We start from the raw sequence: 10,000 nt of genomic DNA, 5'->3' as shown, positions 1-10,000 counted from the left end.
TGGCGGAAAAATCGTGATACGCTCGTCTTTTTAGTACGAGGTTTTGCAAACATGTTGTGTCAAAACAAGTCAACAACTGGGTAGCAGTTTTGACATTTTTCGATCAGCAAAAAGGCTCAGTTACCAGCAATAAGAATAACTGAGCAACCAACACTGCTAACAAAGAGTGAGATTAATCGTCCCGGTTATAGATCTTCTTAGTCTTTTCGCTAAAAACGGGCAGTCAAATTTCGTACTCGTTCTCGACCTCGTCCTAGAATCTAAAGGTCCCTATTATGAATCCCACTGTTACCCAACCGAAGGAGAGGATAAGTAGGGCTGCTGCATTAACAAGAGTGCTTCTCTTTTTATAGCTTTTGGTCCCTTTGCAGGTTAATAGCTGGAACTTAAAAGAGAGACTTACAAGTTATATCCAAAGTAACCCTGACATATACAAAAAAATACTGAAGTTTCAGGTACTTTTGGTTTTTGCAAGTTGATATGTTTAAGGTAGACTGCTGGAAGTCGCTTCCAAGTCAGTCGAGCATCCCGCTTTAGTCACGCTAGCGAGCCGAAAAGGCGAGAGGAGAATGGGGGAGAGAAGGCTCGACTGACTTAGAAGGGACTGCTAGCAGTCTAATGTTTAAGGTTACATGACACATCAACTGGGATATTTGAAACGTTCGTAAGAAGGTCTTTTGGTTTGTTGTTGAAAAAAATGTTCTTAGTGGACACGATTTTGTTGTGCTGCACTTGATCATTTTTCTACTTCCTTTGCCAACTATTAGAGGCAAAAGCAGTTTTGTAATGGCAATTTCCTGAACGTTCTAAAAGCTGCTTGCATCGTCATTGGATTCTGATCAGTTTACTGTATTGTTAGCGTCTGTTTTGCTTGAAACATTCAGCGATAGTTAAGTTGTTGAGCAACGTTTTCATGACTCCTTGTCATCATTCTCAAGCTATTTCAATAATTATGTTGATAAGATACGTATATGTTGAAGTTAGTTTTTCATTTCAGTTAATTTTTTTTTCTAACTAGTTAATTTAGTTTTTAACTAGGTAATTTTCTTTTTAAACTAGGTAATTTTTTTTAACTAGGTTTTTTTTAATCAACTGTCTAAAAAAGGGATTTTCCTCTTTTAGGGGTGTAGTTAAAAAACAGGGGCTTAGTTTTTTAGGGGGTATGAAAAAAGAACGAAACTCTCCTCTTCTCCGTTCTACGTGTCCTACCCCTCCCTCATCTTCCCCCATTGTCCCGATCCTACCCCACCCTTTCTTCATGGATCTATCCCCCCTTACTTTCCAGTTACCTCCCCCCTTGAATATCCCTTATGCCCACCCTCTTCTACAGCACTTCTCACAGACAATTCATACTTGTCAAGGCTTTTCTTGTCACTCAACCGAACTTGATCTTGAACCCCTATCTCTGGATCTGCTGTCCACTCTCTTATCCACTTGACCACACAAGCAACTCAAGCAAACCTCTCATCATAATTTATAATTAAATATTTTATTGTTCATCCCAGGCCACTCTCGGTCCAAACTTTAATTTTTTCACATTTGGACACCAGAGCCATGCACATGTTGTAGATCTTGTAGCACTGATAAAATGGAGGAGTCACGCCAATACAATAGCGTAAATGAAATCTATTTCTATGGAGAAATACAGAAATTGAAAAGATTTGCAAATAAATTGTTATTCTAAAGATGATTTTTACTGGAAGGTCAAACGTTTCTTGAAAGAAAAACAGAGAAGAAACCCGGCCTGCCAGGAAACAAAGATCGATCTGAGCAGAAACAATTAAGAAACTGGGAACATCAGATGATAACTTAAAAGAAATGGGCTTACAGCAACGGCAAACATCAAGAAAGTAGCTCTAAAATGGGAACTGTTTCAAATCTTGTCCCAAGTACATAGTCGAATTTCTCACAGAGGACACAAGTGTGAAAAACAGTGGTTGCTTTTGGAAAAGTAACTGATATATAAAAAAAAAAACATTCTGCCCGAGTAGTCACCAAGTTTGGAAAACTCCAATCACTTATATTTCTCTCACTAGATTGGATCTGTAGCATCTAAACAGACCATTTTGCAAAATGAGTAAACAAATTTTCTTTCAAGGTAAATTGAAGTTTATTCATATTGTAGCAGTACGAAGTAATAATACTATTTTATTATATGACTAGCTCCGTGAGCGGGCAAGATGAACCAAATCGCGCGCTCTGATTGGCTACCCGAGCGGGCAAGATGGAGCGATACTTCGTCTCGGTCCATAAACACGCAAAAAAAGAACTTGGCCAATATCCAGTCATCTTGACCGAACAATCTTGGTCAATAACCCATACGTAACGTTATTGTAATGTAGTTACTTTCCGGTAGTACACTGCTCTTGTTAATTGAAAATCTGAGAGAGAAATATTTATCAATCTTGTATTAAACAAGTTATATTTCCAAAGGAATCATAAAATAATATCACTGTTTTTTCATTTCAAAAAGTAGTCCTACTATGTGAAAGACAAAAAAAGGATTTAGCTCTGAGGATGGGCTAACAATCAAAATGCCAGCTTTCAAATTTCTTCACAGTGGTCAATTTCCCATATCAACTTCACTTGATAAACCCTTTCTTTTACTTCACTTTCCCACCAACACAGCACCACAGCTTCTTTACAATCTACCCCTTTATCCTACAAGTGAAAGAATGCTTTACTTCCAATAACCAGGGACCAATATTCTTAACCCAGTGACCAAGACAACGGTTGTTTTAGACTAAACACTTCAGATAATTGATTACTCCAATCACTACAATACATGCCAATCCCATGCATGGAATGCAGTGTCTCGCACTTGTACACTGACTGCAGACTAATCCTAACTCATTTATTGAAAGCTAACTATTTTAAAATTGTTGCTTAGACTTAAATACTGTTTAATATCAGCAATATAAAATTTATAGACAGTGTGCAGTTGTAATACGCCTCCTGGTATGCTAAACGTTTCAAATAAAATGGTGCGTAACCCTAATCTCTAAATTGAAAGCTTAACCCTAATTCCTAAAATGCAGGCAGTCTCCCTAACCTTACATGAAAGCTAATCATTCAAAATAAATGCTCAGTAACCTAAATCACTCAGCTGAGCATTTGACCTTAATCACTAAAATTTGTTGGCCCTTAATAGCACTAGAGAAAAAAAGTTTACCCAGTTTTTAAAAATTTTACCTTTTTCCACCACTTTGATTTCGTCACTAATTGTCGTTCTTGTTGTTAACCCCGGTTGAACTGCTTATGGGTTAGGGTTAGGATTGAGAAGTATCAGAGTTTCCATGAGTAACCATCTACCGGGTATAACAATTTCCATCTCAGTCATCCCTTCAGTGGCGAGAATGCACCGTTTCCGCAAATTCAGTCCTAGCAGTATAGCGAGACAATAGTATTGTCACGTGAACTTAGTTGAATGGCCTGGCTGGTTCCCACGAGTCTTGCAGGTGCGAATCCAGGTGTAGGTGCGAGAAGCGCTCGGTTTTTTTCCTCGTATCCCTGAGTAACCATTGAAAGCAATATCATCTCTCCAACAGGTTAACAAATACCATGTCAGTCATTCATTTCATTAGCGATATTTGAGCTGAGTGAGTTTGTTCTCCAATTCACCCAAAGGGTTTCTTCCCTCAGCACTCCATATAACGGCTCGAAATTGCGACCAATACAGTCGCCTGCATTTTTTCCGTTTGCGACTAAAATATCCGGTGAAGTCGCAAATTTGCTATTTGTTTTCAACTTCGCTGTTTTGAAAGGGTTAGCAGTTGCCACTTTGCGGCTACTTTTGCTAAAACAAATAAAGAAATGACAAAATTGTTGTTTCTCGCCGTGAATGTTCTTGCAATCTGAAGATAGCGTAATTGTAGTGTAATGTAGCTGCGATGTTTACGGGCACAACTCCATTCTTTCAACAATTTGCACAAAAGTATTTGCGGGCTCATATTTTGTTTTGCTAAACCGCTGACAACAAAATGCAGCGTGACGATTTTGCGACTAAACTTAGCGAAATTGCGACGAATTTTCCTATCTTGCCGCAAAATTGCGACTGGATTTTTCATTAATTTTGAACCCTGATATATCTCCCTTTCATCAACAGTCAGCATTGGAATTGGTCTGCTTGAATTCGATTTGATTTGTTGCGCAGTCTTCCAAATTCGTGGAGCATTTGTACTTGTGTGTCTTATTGTTCTTTTTGTTATGTTTTAATTGTTTGTTAGCCGTTGGAGTTGGTTTCCCTTCATCAAAATTTGAAAGCAGGTGGCATCAACTGCGGTCTAGGAAAGCTGGTAGATTTTCTTGATGAGCAGGTAACAGCTGGAACTTTCAGTCATGTGTCTCCATTAGCTACTACGGTTTCTCAAATATTTGCAAACCACTGGTTTCCATTGACTCCCTTGTCATACATGGTGCAGGTGATTTTGTGATGTACTGTAATCAAAAGGAGTACCAACAATCAATAGTGTGATACTAAAGAGATCGGGTTTTACGATATCCAAAGATGAGTGGAATCAGTAGAGGCTTATTTCTCTTACCATCTGCCATCTCAAAAATGAAATTGTTTTATTGCACATGTACTTTGTTCTAAAGAAATCAATTGTCAAACACTCGGTCAAGTAGTACCCAAACACGAAAAAATGTACAAAGTACTAATCAACTTTGGCAGCCCTTTAGCCAGAAATAATTCATAGCATGCAAGACCTCCGGAGCGGTGGCCTCATGGTTAGAGCGCTCGACTCCGGATCGAGTGGTCCGGGTTTGGGTCCTGGCTGGGGACATTGTATTGTGTTCTTGGGAAAGACACTTTACTCTCACGGTGCCTCTCTCCACCCAGGTGTATAAATGGGTACCGGCGAAATGCTGGGAGTAACCCTGCGATGGACTAGCATCCGATCCAGGGGGAAGTAGAAATACTCCTAGTCGCTTCAATGCTACTGAAACCGGTGATAAGGGCCGGCCTGATGGGCCTTCTGGCTCGTAAGCAGAGACTTAAGACTTTTATGCAAGACCTACAAATTCTTGAAGAAACTGCTGGTTTTCTGACTCCCAGAATTAAGTGTATCCTCTAAGCCAATTACATTTAAGATAATGAGTAAAATGAAATATCTTGTGAAAATATCTCGTTAACTATTCTTTCATTTTTGGAATGAGTAAAGTACGCATAAAATACAGATTAGCGAAAGTGCTTCATTTTTCTGCCCTTTAACCCTTTAAGCCCCGAGGGGTTCCCCATTGACGAGTAAAATCGTCTGGCGTTAGACAGAGTAAAATCTATAAGTGCCATTTGGCACTATCGGGGCTGAAAGGGTTAAACAGGGACATAGTTTTTTCACGCTGCTAGCTTAACCCTTTAAGCCCCGAGGGGTTCCCCATTGACGAGTAAAATCGTCTGGCGTTAGACAGAGTAAAATCTATAAGTGCCATATGGCACTATCGGGGCTGAAAGGGTTAACTGGGAAACCCTTTTTGCTTTCAGTGTATCACTTTTACAACTGCTGGTTCAAGAACACGGGTGCAGAAAAGGCGGGGAAGAAAAAAGAAGAATAAATCATAATGAAATACAAAAGTAGATACAAATTAGATACAAAAAAGGAATGGGAAAAATGTAAATTATCTTGGAATTAAAATGTATTATTTTACCTGTTTGCCTTTGCTTAAGGTAATTCCCTTGAAAATGACGTAATATCGAGATTTCTGTCAAACTTGGAACAATTGATATTCATGCACTGGACATTAAAAAAATGGAGTAAAAAGATGGAGTCCCCGTGCTCGTTTTCGCGCTGCGTGCCCTTTATTTTGTGTTTTTTCTTTACCAAATTACGCGAGAAGCGTTCGAAACTTGATCAACTGGAAAAATTGTAGTTATATGGCAGAAGCTACTGCATATTACTGAAATCCTGAACCTACTTGTTTGTCCCCGCCAAAATCTTTCAGTAACGTGATTTCAAATCGCTCGATCTTACAAAAAAAAAAGTAAGCAAATTGGATCGCTACATCATCAACTCACACTCAGTATCTGGCTCCAAATGCAGTTTTCACATCATTTATAGACAAATACTACAACTTCTACTATCCAACTTTTTTTCCTCAAAATATGTTTTCCTTGTACCTATTGCGAGTACATGAAACCATTAAAAAGAGGGGGTCACCGTGCTCGTTCAGGAGAAAATCGCCATTCCTTTACAGATTAAGCTTGGCGTCAGTGAAAATCCGCCATTTTATCAATGTGCGCGAGCTAGTGCGCGCGCCAATGACGCAAGAAATTATGCGCAGTCGGGTTGGGCAATGCAAAACCAGGGAACCACCCAATCTCGACCCCAGAGGTCTTCTCTTGACCGAGAGAGAGAAGAGCTCTGGGAAACCCTGAACAAAGTGTCCTCTTATTGGCTTTCGTGAAGAACAATCAAAAGCGTCTCTAATTGGTGCATTCATGTTCGCACGAAGAGTGAGCAGGCGATGTAAGGTTCAAATAGCCAATTTTTGGCTATAAGAACCCTACAGCGCATGTTCTCCTACACAGAGTTTCCCAGAGCCTTGGGTCGATCCAAATCTCTGCTGACGAGAATGGGAAGCACCTTTAATCAGAAACGCTCATATATTATTATTATTATCTCGCAGTATAAAACTTTGGAATGCTGTCCACATTATGAGTAGTATAGGACGCATAACGTAACCTACACCACTTGAGAAGCTACAATTAGAAGTAAAAAAATTAGGTACGGAACCTAGTACAATTCTAATATACATAATGATGTGAATCTCTCTACGTAGAAGGTGAACGGGGACCATTTTTCCCGAAACTTCGTGTACGTATTAAAGCTAACAGCAGCTCATCACATGGTAAGTTTTATCGATTTTTATTTCCATTTTCTAGCAAATTTTCAGACCTAAACTTCGCCTTATATGTTTTTTATATTTTGATACCTGCGTGACGACAGTGAGCCTGGGTTACCTGTGGTTTTTCATGCAGCTGGAGAGGAAGTCATCAACTAATATTAATTTAAACACAGCTTCTATTTTGTCACTTAAGGTGAAACAGCAGAACACAATATTTTATTTCTTTTTCTTTGGATCTTAGTTTGTTGCTCATTTCACAATTCACTTTAGCAATTTTCTCGAAACGACTTCAATTCTCAAGTCTTTTTCAGGAAAAATAATTTTCACCTGTTTTCCCACTCGAGCTAGTTTTTGACAGTCGTGGTAATGTACTGATCAAGTTTAAAGGCTAAATGTCAGACCCGTCTTTTTAAATAAACACTAGAATATACTTTCATTACCTCATTACATGTCACTTGAAAGCGGACAAGTGTTATTTCTTTTGTAAAATGCCAACGATCAATAAATGATGACCTCGTGGAGGCGTTATTGTCCCATGCTGGACAGGTGACCAAATTTGTGAATTAACCTTACTTTAAACTTCTTCCTCTCGGGTTACATGTTCTATAGCAAATTTTCATTCAGCGCAATTACGCAAGTTTAAGAAACAGCTAGTAAACCCGAATACGTTTTCTTGGAAGAAAATATTTATCGGCTTTTTTTCACAGAAGTCGAGGTCCGTAATTTAACTTATACCACTAATTTTTTCCACTTAAATGGTTCGCGTGAGGGCGAAGCACAATGGTGTCACTGAATTTAATGGGAAAAATAGAAAGGTGTCGTAGCTTGCACTTTGGAGTGTGAGACAAGGTTGATGACAAATTGCCCAAGACAAAAACTGAGAGGTGTGTCCAAGGTTAGTAATGTGGCGTCTTAAAAGCATTGTACTTTATTTGCCCTGATTTGAAAGTCTTTTCAACAGTTGAAATTAAAACGTTTTGCAGCAACCGGTTTCCTGTTATCATATTGGCTGGTTTTTGTTAAAAGCGGGAACAAAATCCTGGTATATTACTCCATTTACCTTCTTGTTTTTGAACAAACGGTAAATAAAATTTAAACTAACTTGAAATGACAATAAAACTAAGAAAAACAGGATGACTATTCGTGCGAAGCTGTAACAGTTTGTATAGCGTCCCCAATTGCAATCCTTGTCTTCTCCTCAGTTTTCTTTTCTTCTCTTTTACTTTCGTTCTCTAAGGCCTTTTTTATTGTCATTTCAAATTTTCTCATTCGCTTTTCGTATCTTAATTTGCGCTTTATTGTTGTATTCTAAGACCTTATTGTCGTTGGTCGGATTTTGAAGCAAAGATTTTAGTCTCTTATTGTTCAAAATTGTATATAATGTTGTCGGTCAAATCCGTTCTCAGGTTGAATCCGTTTATACCTTACAGGTTAATTTCGTGATCCCGCATTTTACCTAGGTTGAATATCCACTCCATCTAGTTAGGATTGAAAACACCTATATCATCCCTCAAGCTCTGTCTTACGCATCTAAATACATCTTCTTCATGTTTCATATCACTTTATCGGTTTCTGCCCTCACTTTGTCTCAACAGCCATTTAGTCTCAACATTACAACAAAGTTTGGGAACATGGAACTGTACTCTGCACTTAACCGGTGATCAAGCTCGGACCTTCCAGATCTATAGTCCAGGCCCTGGTTGTTCAAAAGGTGGATAGCGCTATCCACTGGATAAATCACTATCCACTGGATAACTCAATTGGCCTGTATCTGGAATGTTCAGATCTTAAATGAAGTTCCTCCCATGCCCTCTAGTAGTGGGCAAGTTGTAAACAGCATGGCCACATGCAGAAATGAAGGGGCGCTCCAGGGTAAATAGCTGCCGTCGCTGGGGCTTGGATGGCGTTAACAAATGAAGTGCTGACTACTGGTTCAACACACTGGTACTGTGGATTTCCCAGGGAATTGTCTCCTCTGGCGCTGCGGTCGAGTCCACACGTCCTGCTCAGCAATGTCCTCCCCCTCTGATGGTTCAGTTTCGTCATTTCCAGCACTCCCTTCATTTGCAGGTTGCGTTTCGTCTGATGGCCCATTGGTGCCCTCCGTAGGCGCTTGTTTCTCGACTGAGTCTGAAGGCAAGTCCTGGTCTGGAGACACTCGCTTTGAAGCTCTTACTTCAGTTGGCATCTCTTCCACAAAGTCCACATAACCGAAATCATCTTCTTCTTCTCCCGAGCTCTGTAATTCATTTCCCGATACAGACAAAGATTGTTTCTCTGCTGTTGTTTTCCGGGGTCGTGTACCAAATCCCAGGTTCGGGGCATCTAACTCTAGAGCCACCCCCACGCTCAGGCTTAACTTTGTAAACTGGACTTTGGTCTCCCATTCGATCAACTACAGCGTGGATAGCGTGCTCCCAGTGAGATCGTAATTTTCCGGGTCCACCGCGCTCGGTTACGTTCCTAACTAGCTCCCGATGTCCTGGCTGGAGAACTCCACCTGAGACTCTTTTGTTGTAAGATTCCTTGCCACGCTCGGCAGTCTTCTTTGCATTCCGTTGAGCCATCTGATATGCCTTCTTCATATCATACTGCCAATTTTGGACATAAGTGTTGTAATATCCCTTTTCGCAATCTTGATTCCGATTGAACACCAGGTCGATGGGTAGGCGTGGTGTGCGTCCAAACAACAAATAATATGGAGCGTATCCGGTCGCCTCATGCTTAGTGCAATTGTACGCGTGGATCATCTTGTTGAGCGATTCATCCCACTTTCGTTTCTTCAGATCTGGGAGTGTTAGCAGAATAGACAAGAGCGTGCGGTTCATCCTCTCCGCTTGCCCATTCCCTTGAGGGTGGTAAAGGCTGGTGAGAGACTAGGAAACGCCAGACAGTTTATGAAGTTGACGGAAGAGGTTGTTCTCAAATTCTCCTCCCTGGTCACTGTGAATACGGACTGGGAATCCAAAACGTGGAACAAAATCACTGTAAATTTTTTCAGCCACCGTTCGTGCTGACTTGTTTCGGGTTGGGTAGGCCTGTGCAAACCTTGTGAGGTGATCGACTACCAGCAAAATGTACTCAAATCCCCGTTGGCTTTTCTCCAAATGGAGAAAGTCTATGGACACCATCTCAAAAGGGGCAGTCGTCGTAATAC

General features: G+C 40.2%; 1 long non-coding RNA gene across 1 annotated transcript; it reads left to right on the top strand.

The window, feature by feature from the left end:
- Positions 1-184: 184 nt before the first annotated feature.
- LOC137998835 (uncharacterized) lies at positions 185-5,675 on the top strand. Its single transcript, XR_011122830.1, has 3 exons — positions 185-455; positions 4,227-4,316; positions 5,483-5,675. It is a non-coding gene; the product is annotated as an uncharacterized lncRNA (long non-coding RNA).
- Positions 5,676-10,000: the final 4,325 nt, after the last annotated feature.

This window comes from Montipora foliosa, chromosome 4 (genome assembly GCF_036669935.1).
Source record: "Montipora foliosa isolate CH-2021 chromosome 4, ASM3666993v2, whole genome shotgun sequence".
Taxonomy (NCBI): domain Eukaryota; kingdom Metazoa; phylum Cnidaria; class Anthozoa; order Scleractinia; family Acroporidae; genus Montipora; species Montipora foliosa.
This window is presented reverse-complemented; position numbering and strand designations above follow the sequence as displayed.